Source organism: Chiroxiphia lanceolata, chromosome 11 (genome assembly GCF_009829145.1).
Source record: "Chiroxiphia lanceolata isolate bChiLan1 chromosome 11, bChiLan1.pri, whole genome shotgun sequence".
In the NCBI taxonomy this organism is placed as follows: Eukaryota; Metazoa; Chordata; class Aves; order Passeriformes; family Pipridae; genus Chiroxiphia; species Chiroxiphia lanceolata.
The window spans coordinates 14,958,510-14,970,724 of NC_045647.1; positions in this window are offsets into that span (position 1 = coordinate 14,958,510).

Consider the following 12,215-nt stretch of genomic DNA (forward strand, 5'->3'; position numbering starts at 1 on the left):
CAATTCCTCCCCTGAGTGCAGCTTCCTACCCTGTCCTGGTGTCCCTCCATCCCCCCCATTTACCCCACAGGAAGAGGGGACGGTCTGGGGGAAAGGATCTCCAGCCAGGCAGGGCCACCTTGTCACCCAAGCACTGTTGAGGATTGAGGAGGGGGCCGAGAGGGTGTCTGCTCCCCACTGCAATCTGACCCTGCCGCCACCTCCTTTCCCAGGGTTGACTCCTCCAAAATAATCTGGCGCCGTCCTTCACCCTCACACATCTCCTCTGTCTTCCTCTGAAAAATGAGGAGTTTGTCGCCGGATTCTCACCACCAGCCACTCTGTGTGCGGGAGGGCAGCCGCAATGGCCCCAGTCAGCAGCACAAATAAATGGCCCGAAACACGATACGCGGGAGCTCCCTGGGATAAAAGAATTTCTAAGGAGAGGTTTTATTTTCCCCTCAGAGCCCCAGTCTCTTGTGATCTGGTCTGAACACAAAGACTGTCCTGAATTTCCAGTCTCACTTTCTCTCCTGGCAGCTGGTGAGCTGGGTGATGCTTTGAGGCACCCTCTCCCTTGTGCTGGTTCCTGTGGTGGTGGCAGGTCATCTGACCCGCCCACAACCCCAGGGCCATCGGGCTCTGGTGCAGCCTCCTGGTTGCAGTTCTGGGGGTGGTGACACACATTTGGCAGCAAATTAAACTGGGGCAGCCACAGCCAGAGGCTGCTCTCAGCCTCCCTCCTCCACTACCTCCCTGGTGCTTGAGGGGGCTGCGGGTGCTCCCTCAGGCTGTGGTGTGGGGACACCAGGCAGGAGAAGGGGTGCCCAGCCCTGCCCCGGGCCACTTTCCTGGGACTTGGCCCCCAGAAGTGGTGTGGATGTCCCAGAGACCTGCAAAGGAGCAACTGATTCCCCACCATCCTTTCCCATCCCCAAGATCCCTGGCTTACTGGCACGGAAAGGGTCCTGGACCTCCCGGTGTATCATTAACCCAGAACTGAGCCATTAACTCTCCCAAGTCCCCATCGTTATAAATCAGCCTTCCTGTAACTTCCTTCTCCCCTGCTGCAGTTTAAGCCTGTGGCTTCCTGTCCTAATTAGCCAGTGAGGTTAATTGGCCCCCAGCCTCTTTACACTTCCAAGCCTTTCTGAGGAGTGGGTCACTGCATCCCCCTGTTCGTGCATTGACCCTCGGACCCTTTCCCTCACCATGAGCTCTTCCCCCAGCATCAGGGATGGGAAGTGCTGACGTGACCACATCCATGCCATGGCTGAGGGTGTCTGCCTGCCTGTTCCAGCTCCTGCTAGCTGCCTGCCCCAAGCCTGGATGGATAGTCACCACCTATCTGGCACTCTACCCATCTTCATCTCTGTTCCTGTCCCAATTTCCATCCCTATTCCCATCCCCATCTCTGTCTCCATCCCCACCCCCATTCACATCCCTATTCCTATCCCCATTCCTATCCCCATTCCTATCCCCATTGCTGTTTCTGTCCCTTTTCCTCTCCTCATCACCATTCCTTGTCCCCTCCCAATTTCTGTCCCTTTTCTTGTCTTCATCACCATTTCTTCCCCCATTCCCATCCCTGTTCCTCCCCGTTCCCATTTCAGCTCCTGTCCTCATCCCCACTCCTGTCCCCATTCCCATCGATATCCTTGTCCTCATCCCTGTTTCTGTACCCATTCCTCCCATTCCCAATCTGTCCCCTCTCCTTCCTGGCCCTGCTGTGTGGCAGTGCCAGGGGCCTCTGGCAGCTCCCCGATGCCTCGGCTCAGCCTGTGCCAGCTCCATGCTCCGGCCATCTGTCCCCCACCTGCCTGTCGTCTCACGCCTCCTCCTTGGGGCCAGGGGTCCCCGTCTTGCCTGTCCCAGCCTGGGGATGCCAGAGGAACCACAGTGGGTGTCCCCAGGGAGGAGGAGGCAGCCAGTGGGTGTCCCCAGGGAGTACGATGATGCCAAGAGAGAGCTGGGCAATGCTGACAGCAGAGCAGCGCAGGTTTGGTGGCCCATCTGTGCCAGTCTGGGGACCAGCCCACTGCCACCCACCCCAGGGAGCCTGCAAGGACCCCAGGACCTGCTCAGCCCTTTGGGTCATGCCCGTGTCTCAAAGTGTCCCCCCAGGTGCCCTCAGTGCCAGCCCCTGGGCAGTGTTGCCATCCCCTGCCAGGCTGGCAGGCATCGCCTGCCGTGTCCTGCTGCTGGAGAAGCATTCCTTCTTTTTGTAGCCCTGCTGAGGCTCCCCAGCTGTCAGCTCCCTGCCAGTCTGCCTGCCCTCCTGCCTGCCTGCTGCCTGCACTGCCTTCCTGCCCTCCTGCCTGCTGCCTGCCTGCCCGGGCATGGCCGGGGAGGGGGTGAGGGGGGGCCGGGGGCTGCAGGGCCCGTCCGACCTGCACAGCTGCATAGCTTGTCTCCAGCTATTAAACAAACTCCTCCATCTCCCCCCTCCTCCCGGTCCCCTTCCCGCCGCCAGACGCTGCTTAACCCTCTGCTGCCCCGCTCCTCGTCCCGCAGCAGCGGGAAGCGGCGTCTGCCCCTCGCTATCCGCCGCATGTTTGACTCCCAGAAGAGACCCTACCTCACTGCCAGTGCCCCCCGACCTGCCTGGGCAGCGGGAGTGGCCATCCTGGTCTCCAGAGGTGCCCGAAGCCTGGCACCATCCTGGGTACTTATCCTGCGGGCAGGGCAGGAGAGCTGGCAGCTGAGGCTGGGAAGGGCAGGGGGATGGAGGGAAGGGGGACGCATGATCTAGGGATGCAGGATCAGGGGAATTTAGGCAGGACGTTGCAGGGAGTGGTGGATGCAGGATGGGGAGAGAGAGGAGCTGCAATGCAGGGCAGGGGGGGTGCACGAGCTGGAGGAGAGGCAGAGGGATGCGGCGTGAGGGACTGGACCTCTCCTGACCCATCCCAGCCCTCTGCCATTCCCACCCCATGGCAGGAAACGATGCTGTGGGGTGCCCCAGCCCCTAGGAGAGCTCCAGCTGCAGATCTTCCCTGAAAGGCCAGTAAAGGAGGTAGGAGGGCACAGGGGCCCTGGGGTTCTCCCCAGGGTGGCTGCTGAGATCGGTTTGCAGTGCCACAGATTCCACTTCCAGCCCAGCTTGGCCTGGCAATGCCAGGAGAACAACTTCCATTCCTCCAGTCCCCACCAGCTGCCTGCCCCCCCCCTCACCCCCCTGCAGCTCTCAGAGACATCAGCTTCACACGGAAACCTGAGCAGCTCCCAGCTCAGAAACCGCTGCAGGGGATGGGATGCAAGGAAGGAGCAGAATTTGCCCCTCCAGGCTGAGTTGAGCCCTCCGGAAGGGTTGACGTGGTGATGCCACGCTCTGCTGCCACCATCCCAGGACACTGTGGAGAGGACAGACACTGCCCGGCCCCTCCAGGACCTCCCTGATTGCCCTCTGCCTCCCATGCTCCCTCCCACGCTCCCTCCCCCAGATGTTTGGGATATCTGGTCCTTTCCCGCTCCAGCCCAGTGACGAATGCCTGAGCAGGGTTTATTATTGTAAGAGCCTGGAGTTGCCTCTGGCCAACTTTCTGCCTGGGGCTAAGCCAGCAGCTGCAGGGCACCTTTCGGCACAGCCACCCCAGGGACCAGCTGTCCCCACCTCGGGCACCCTCTGCGTGCCAAGGGGTTGGGAACCGACCTCCTGACATTGCCCAGCATCCCGTGGGTGTGAGGGGCCCAGGGCAACCCCCCAGCCCCAGGCGGGGGATGAAGGTGAATGCTCCACCCTTCAGCCGGCAGCGATGGGAGAGGGGTGGGGAGGTTTGCTGAGATCCCCTCGGAACTCCCTGCTGTTTCTCCCCTGTTCCTCTCCCCGGCTGGGCTGTCGTGGGCTGGAGCGCAACGGGCTCGGTGATCGATGGCTGAGGCGTGGGCTTGCCAAGTCCTGCGTGTTTGGAAGGCTCCGTGTTTGTCTTGGCAGGAGCAGGGATGTCATCTCCTCTGCCTTGCACCATGACAAGCTGGGAAAGCCAACGGGGGGTTGTGCAGAGCGGGTGCCCAAGTGGGTGCCCTGGCAGCAGCAGAGGGGTCTGCCCCAGATGGGCAGAGTGAGGTGCCAGCGAGGCGAGAGGACAAGCAGAGGCACCCAGTGGGTGCAGCGAGAGTGACGTGGGGACAAACTGAGCCTGTTTCCCCCTGACAGAGCAGGTTGGGCCATCCAGGTGCACCCTGCCCGTGGCAGAGCTGCCCCCAGCCCAGCCTCTGTGCCAGTGCTGCCGGCGTTACCGAGCCTGCGCTCTGCTGGAGGGGAAACTGAGGCAGGAGGGCAGCACCAGCTGGCAGGGGGCTGAGGGGTTGGGAGCAGGACAGGCACCAGGCAGAGCAGTGTCTTGGGCAGGGAACAGCCCAGCTACAGCTCTTCCAGGAAAGGGGTGCGGTGGGGACATAGAAGGTGGTGAGGGATCGATGTTCAGCCCAGCGCCGACGGCAAAGGCATTTGAAGAGCAGCTTCTGCTACTGATGGTGAGGCACTTGGCAGATCGATAGTCGCCTGCAAAGGCGGGGTTAGATCCTTCTGGGGGTCCCCAGGCAGAGCAGGAGCTCATGAGGGAGGGGAGATGAGTGCCCTGGTAGTGTCTGCAGTGTGACGTACTGGTGGGCATGGGGCTGAGGAGAGGTCGAGTCTCCTGGAATGGGAATTGCTGGAGTCAGTGCTGCCCCTGGGATTGAGGCATTTCACTTCTCAGCTGCGTTCCAGGAGGCTTGGTGTCACTGTGCCAGCACAAAAACCCTGCCCAGCATCATGGGCAAGGGATGGCTGGTGCTGCCTGCACCAAACCTGACCGTGGGACTCATCCTGCTCTGCCCCTGTGCTGGTTTCTGAGCCAGGGGGACAAGTAGGATGCCCACCCCTAGCTGCAGTTTGATTGGCAGTGCTGAGGTCCTCCATCCTTGCAGTTCTCTACACTCCAGAGAAAGGATCCGTCACCTACCCTTGCATGGGCACAGCCCCATCTTGTCCATCCTTCTCCCTGGCCCCCCAAGCTCATCCCCAGGCTCTGCAGCAGTGGGGGCATCTGAGTGTGTCTGACTGGGACTGAACATTCTTGGTGCCCTCTGGCTCACATGCATGTGAGACTGTGGCCTGGTGTGGGACCATATCTCTTTCACCCCACATGTTGCCATGGAAATGGGCAGAAGCTGTGCTGATGGAACACAGACCTGGGCTGGTGGCCTCAGCTCCCACTGAGCCAGTCCCAGCACCCCCCACTTTGCCATGGGGTGCTTTGGGCGCCCCATGCAGCTCCCTGTGCCTGGGGAGCTGGTGTAGAGGGACACTAGGGCACAGGGATGTGCTCAGGATGGTAAGAATGTGTCACAGAATGCAGCTATGCCACAGGGTTAGGCTATGTCCCCTCCAGTGTATCCCCATGCACACCAAATTTAGGAATACCAGTATTTTGGGGGGCTACAAGATCCTTTTTCTGTTCTAGGGGGAGGCTGGGGTCATGGCTGGGACTGTGGCTGCAGTGGCCATTCAGGAGGTGGAACCAGGAGCCAAGCCACAGGGCCAGGAGAATTACCAGAGCAGGGGCAGCAATGGCCAATGTCCAGAACCTCCGGGCTGCCCTTCACTGCTGCCTGGAGCCATTTCCAGCCCCCACAAACGCAGGGAGGTGCTTGATGTTGGCTGTGGGAGAAGGGCAATTGAGTGACTCAAAAGTTTTAAGATAACTTCCCAATTTTCTGAGGTACCTAAGGGCTTCCAAGACCTGGGAAGGCAATGTGGGCAGAGGGTGGGGGCCAGCAGCTCTGCGGCCCGGCCCTGCCGTGCCAGTGTGCCATGTAAGTGGGTCAGTGGTACAGCCGTGGGCATTGGCGGGCACGGAGGAGCTGGAGAGGACAGAACAGTGGCAGCTGGAATGGCTCAAGGGCTGAAAGAAACTGGGACACCTCCATGCATGTGGGCCTTCCCAAAGAAGTTGGTCTGGGAGCTGGATCAGCACACAGGGATAAAAGAGCACCAGGCAATCGGAGAGGATGTTTGGCTACGGGACTCAGAGATCACTCAGCTCCAAGGTCCCTCAATGGGATGTGTCCAGGCGTGGCTGCCTCATCCTGGCAGGGACAGATGGATGCTGGTCACAGGCTGGCATGGCCCAGCCAACCCCAGCATCCGTCTGGGGAGGAAGAAGGACGGTTAACCCAGTATGTATCTGGAACCCAGACTGGGTTTGTGGTGGAATACTAGTGGAAGGGCCCTCCATGGAGACTGGGGGAACTGAGAGAGCCCTGACCCCCCTCCCCTCTCCCAGAAACACAACCTGCCTCTCTCTTTTCTGGCAAAATCCTGTGGAAATGATGCTCCTGCTCCTGGGTCGCCGTGGCAACAGCAAGCGCAACAAGGAGGGGATGCAGGATCCAAATTCTCTCCCTCCAACCCAGGACCACTGCCCGGCACTTCCACATCTCCATTGCCCCAGGGCTGGCTCCATGCTGAAGAGCTGCCCCCTCCCCAAAGCCAGGCTTCAGCCAAGGGGTGAGGGAGGCCCAGGCAGCTGATGCCTACTCGATGCCGGCACGTGCCTCGTGGGAAGCTGTCTCCGTGCCTTGCCCTTCACCACATCCCTCCCCAGCTGCTGCCTGAACTTCAAAGCCTCCAATGGCCTGGAGCATCTTCTCCGCATCACTTCCAGGGAGGAGAAGATGCTTTGAAACCTCCTGGACCTTTTCCCCTCCTCTGCAGGGTAATTTCCATTTTTTTCAAAACCCCACAAAAAAAGGAGCCTTTTTCCTCTTTGTTTCTCTTCTCTCTCTCTCTCTCTCTCTCTTTTTTTTTTTCCCCTTGTCTTTGTCAGCTAAAAATATGCAACCCACCAGGGAGGGCGGGTGAGGGGTAGCTGCCGCTGTGCTGAAGTTTAACACCAGGCTGGGCTTGAAAAGCCACTCGTGGGGAATGCAGGTGCCCCCCACACCGTTTGGGAGGGGTCCTGCCCCAGAAGACCCCCTGTTGCTCAGGCTGGGGCTCAGGGCTTAGCCCCTGACGTCCTGAGGGCGTGTGTGGGAGGCAGCGAAGTTTGGAGGCAGAGCCTGCTGGAGACATGGTGTGACATGACACTCAGTGAAGGGGCCAGACACAGATCCATCTGTCCCGGTTGTTTCCCAGGGAGCTGGGAGATGCCCAGGGATGCCCATCAGCTGCAGTCGGGATGTCCAGGCACCCCGTGGGGGGATGACCCCGCAGGGCAGGGATCAAAGCAGCCGGGGGCAGACAGGCAGCTCCAGGCTGGAGCGTGGGAGGAAGGTGGGCGGCCGTGGCGGAGGAAGGATGTGATCTATCTAATATCCCGCTCCAACCACAGAACGGATGGAGGAGAAAAACAACCCGGGGGCTCGATGTCTTGGGGAGACGCTGTCAGGGGCTGAGAGGCACCGAGCGGTGCCAAAGCCAGCTGGGAAATTAAATTGGGATGAATCACCCAGAGCTGGGAACGTTCACCTGAGCCATAAACCCGCCACGCATCTAGAGAAGACACATTTCCCAGCTCCCAGGTTTGCAATCTTAAGCCTCGTCCAACTTTGCAGGAAGGTGACAGACTTCAAAATTGGCTTATTTTTCCTTTCCCTCTCCCCCTCATCCCCACCCCACAAGGATGGGAATGTTGCAGCAGGATGTCTCTGTGTGGAGGTAAATGACCAGCCACGGGCTCCCCTCCGGAGATGGTGACCCGGCAGCGGGATGCTGGAGCCAGGACTCCCAGGCAGGACCGAGCCTTGGGCGTCCTACAGGGCTAAGGGCGGGCTCTGAGAGGGGGTGAGACAGGCAGGAGATGGGCTTGAATGCTGCAGTGTGGCAGGATGAGACACTGAGAACCAGGGGAATCCACTGTAGAGTCAAACTCGTTGGGAAGGCAGGAGACAGACATTAGGAAAAAATTCCCAGGGCAGCTGTGTGTCAGGGGATTTACTGGTGCCCTGGGATGGAGGTTTGAGGAGCAGGGAGGTGACAGAGCTGCTGCTGCTGCTGCTAAAATGGGGAGACCGACACAGGGGGCACCAGATAGTGCTGCTTGAGCTGGGGGGGTTGGCCACGTCCCCATAGAGGCCTTCGTGGCTAAGAGGGATGTCTTGGCTGCTTGAAGCAAGCTGGCAGCCCCCAGACCCGCAGTGCAGCTCGGTGGGAGGGGGGAGGGCGGGATTTATGGAGCAGGGAGGAGGAGGCGGCGGCAGCGGGGCACACATGGCAGGTGCTGACAGAGGGGAAAGGGCTGCCGAGGCAGGACGGGGGTGAGTCCCAGGTGGCCAGGCTAGAAATTCCTCAGCCTTCCCCAGAGCTTGGATTTAGCCTCCCGGTGATGGAGATGGCCCCACAGAGCAGTGGGGGGCTTGGGACATGTCTGCTGTCAGGGAAGCATCCTGGTGCTCAGCCGCAGGGAGAGAGCAAGGTATGTCCCAGGTGGGGGACTGGCAGGACAGATCTCCACCTTCCTCCCACTGCCCAGGCATCCACCCCTCCTTCTCAGAGGAGACATCTGGGAGGAGATGTATCTGGCAGAGGGTAAACTGAGGCACGGTGGGGGTTGACTCTCCCTGTGTCATGAGCCAGGACTTGGCAGCTGTGGGATTCCCAGCCACAGCTCAGTCTGGGGCCCCAGGAGGTGGTGGACCAGCTCCTCTGCTGCCTGATGGGCGCTGGGTGTTTGGAGAGCCCTCACCACCTCTGCCGGATGGCGATCTGCCCGTAGGAGCAAGGACATCCCGGATCCTGCCCACGCACCAGGGCAGGTGGCATCGGGTGTCCGCAGCTGCGAGCCGCCTTTCATCCGCTTCCAGCCCGGGGCTCGCTTTCCGTCACCTGCTGCCCTCCCGGCCCGAGGCCAAGAGCCCGCGGGCAGGGCCGATGTGCGAGACGTGGCTGCTCTGCCAGCACGTCCTCTGGCTGCAGGGGGGGCAGTGACACGCCTGGGGCGGGCCACGGGTGCCAAGGCAGCATCCTGCCCCATGTACCCCACTGCCAGATCCTTGGCTCAGGGTGGGCTTGGCTGGGATGGGGCCTGGCAAAGCCCCAGTCCAAAGACAGTGGACATTCCCTGCAAAACTTTCCTCTGCCTTCAGCTTCTGCAATAGGCAGAAAGAGCAGGAGCTGGGGAGCAGGCGGGGATGTGCGTGTGGGTGTTGCTGGAACACATGTGGTCAGCAGCGTGTGCGTGTCGAGGCACACGTGTGTGTGTGTGTGTCAGCAATGTGTGTGCTCAGGAGTGAGCGCATCTATGGGGAGATACACAGACATACAGATCTCCCTGTGCATCTCTAGCGGGTGTTGCACGCCTGTGAGACTGCAGCATCCCTTTGCTGCGGTGTTTCTCAGCATGTGCAGCCTAATGAGCTGGCACAGCGGAGTTAATTGAGGGGACAGATGAGCAGAGCTTGTCATTAAGGAAAGCGCTGCAGCAGGTACCAGTGACAAGATGCTGCCTGTCCCCCCAGGCTGATGGCAGCCCCCGCAGGGGACAGTGACAGCCTGAGTCCCAAGGAAAGACGGCTGAAGATGAGCGTCCCACCTGCTGCAGCCCTCACCCAGGGCCGGCTCCATTAGCAAAAGCAGCCACGGAGTGTGAATTGCTCCTGTCTGCGTGGAGGAATGAATCTGCCAGACCTGGCAGGATGGGCCTGGCAGCAGGTACCAAGCCCTGGACCTGGTGGCTTGTCTACAGCCCTGGCTGCATCCTGCCTGGAGCCCCACTTGCACCTTCCACCGGGAATGTGTCCCTGCTGATGCAACTTGCACAGTGTGAGGATGCCCTGGCTGCCAAAGCTGCCCCCTCAGCTCCCACCATTAGGTTATAGAGTGAACACGCAGCAGAGGGGACAGAACAGCCGGCTCCCAGCAGCATGGTGAGCCTGTGCCAACAGCCCACAAGGACGGGGAGCCTTGCTCAGGGCTGTCAGATTCTCGCTAGAGAAGCTCAGAGAGCTGGAAAGGAGCCTTCACCGCCTCCGTAGCCAGGAGCTCCCACTCTCCGCCTCACTCTTCTGCTCTCTTGCTGGCCATGCCTCTCCCTGGGGGGCCATGTCCTCACAACATGTGTCCGCAGATCCCCCCTTGGAACCTGGCTGTTGTTATGGGCATCCCCATCCCAAGGGTTGGGAAAGTCTTGTTCTATCACTTCCAGTAAGTGTTCACTCTGAAACAGCGTGGGGCAACAACCTGTCCTGAAGGGAGGAAGGGATCCTGCTGGAGCAGAACCCCCCCTCTGCCTTCTACCTCCTCCTTGCCTTCCGTCACTGCAGCCCTGCACCCCCTGTCCCAGCCACCGGTGCTGCAGGTGGAATAAAACCTTCCAGAGTGAGAATCCCCCTGGCCAGGTTTGCTCTGCTCCCTGATGAGAGGCTCAGTCAGGAGCTGCTGGGCTCCTGTCAGAGGGACCTGAGTGTTTATGAGTTGAGAACCTTATCACAGACACATCCCTAATTAAGCTGGTTAGCTCTTTATGATAAACAACATATGGGCTGGGGCTGGGGGGCTCCGTGGAGCCATGAGCTCTTCAACAGCCCGTGGGGCAGTGCAGACAGGATAACAAGCAACCCTGTGTTTGTGCCTGACTCTCCCTTCTCTTCCCAAAATGGACCTTCAACCCCATGGCTTCACTAACCCTCCAACCCTAATATCAGCCCTGGCTTTCTCCTCTGAACTGGGGTGGGCAGGAAGGGGTTTGGATTGGACAAGGCTGCCAAGGCTTTGTTACAGGACCCCTTCTTACTCCTGCAGGGTCCAGGGCAGTACGAGAGAGATCTATAGTGTCTCAAGGGCCAGGAGATGAAGGAATGGTGGAGAACAGTTCTGTACTCTTCATGGAGAGAAATGAAGGGACAACAGCTCAACCTGCTCTTGAGTGTGTGACCCTCAGGACTTACAAAGGGCCTGCAACCCACCCCAGGACAGTTTCTTCATCCATCAACTGGTTAGTAGCTGGAGTTATCCATCTGTACACCCACGCATCTGACTCACCCAGGCATCCACCCCACCATCCATCCCTGTCTTCATTCCTTCTTCTCCCCCATCTATCCACCAGGCATCATCCCTTGCCTTCACCCCTGCTTCTGCCCCATTAACCCACCTCATCATCCACCCTTGCCTTCATTCCTCTTCCTGCTCCTGTCTCTGCTCTCCCCAGGCTCAGGGTGCTGCTCATCACCTTTCCCCCCCACCATGCTCATTAATTACCAGCCCACGTCTCCGAGGCCAGACCTGCTGTTGGGTTGCAGGGAGGGCACCCGCTCACTCCCCCTTCTCACAGCTCCGCGCTTCTTATCTCCGAGATCCCACCTTGCTGGCGGAGGAGCAAGGCAGGATGACGCTTCCCTGGGGAATGGCAAGCCAAGCGATAACGAAATCATAGCGTGAGGAGAAATTACCTTGCCTGAATTTTAAAAACTTCTCCTCAAGGTTGCCGTGGTAACTGAAAGGTGCATCACGTTGCTCTGACAACCCTGAAACAGCCAGGTTTTGCCTGGCGGGATCCGAAGCGGCAGGTTTTGGGGAGGGAGGAGCCCAGTAAAGTGGGGAGCCGGGATGTTCAGCCCCAGGCACTCCCCAAGACAGGGACATCTCTCTCTCCATAGCCACCAGCTGCATGACCACTCCACCGTTTCCAGCCTCTGCCCATCCATCTCTCCTGGGAAGCACTGGAGGAAGAGGACTGACAGGCTTCAAGCCCAACCATGAGAAAGTGTCAGAGAGGTGGGATGGGCTCCAGGAGTTGCTGAGAGCCCCAGCAGGCAGCCTGAGGACCCTCTTTGCACCCTGTTCAGGAGGTGGGCTGTGCACCCAGCATGGCTTTGGGCTCCAAGCCCCCAGGCAAGTGCCAACAGCATTGTCCCAGTCCGTGTAAATCACTGACACGGAAATAGCCCCAGTGGGGTCGAAAAATAGCAGGTGACTCACGCAGAGCAAAGGGTCCAAAATAGCCCCTCCGGAGCACTCCTAAAATTAGTCTCCCTCCTGGGAGGTCCCGACCACTGTGTCCTTGCCAGGGCACAGCAGTGGTGTTGAGCCTGCCTGGCTGCTGCCACCATGGCCGCTTCCCTGTGGGGTGGGGGTTGCGGGGCTCCCTTTGCTGCTCCTGTCCCTCCAGTATCTCCTGAAAACCCACCCCTGGGTGTGGCTGAACCGTGCATCTCAGAGTCTCCAGCAGATCTGTGTGACTCCTGTGGCTGCAGGCTGCTCTTTGGGGGTTCCCACACGCAACATCCCTGGCCCCTAGCAAGACCTGGGCATCAAA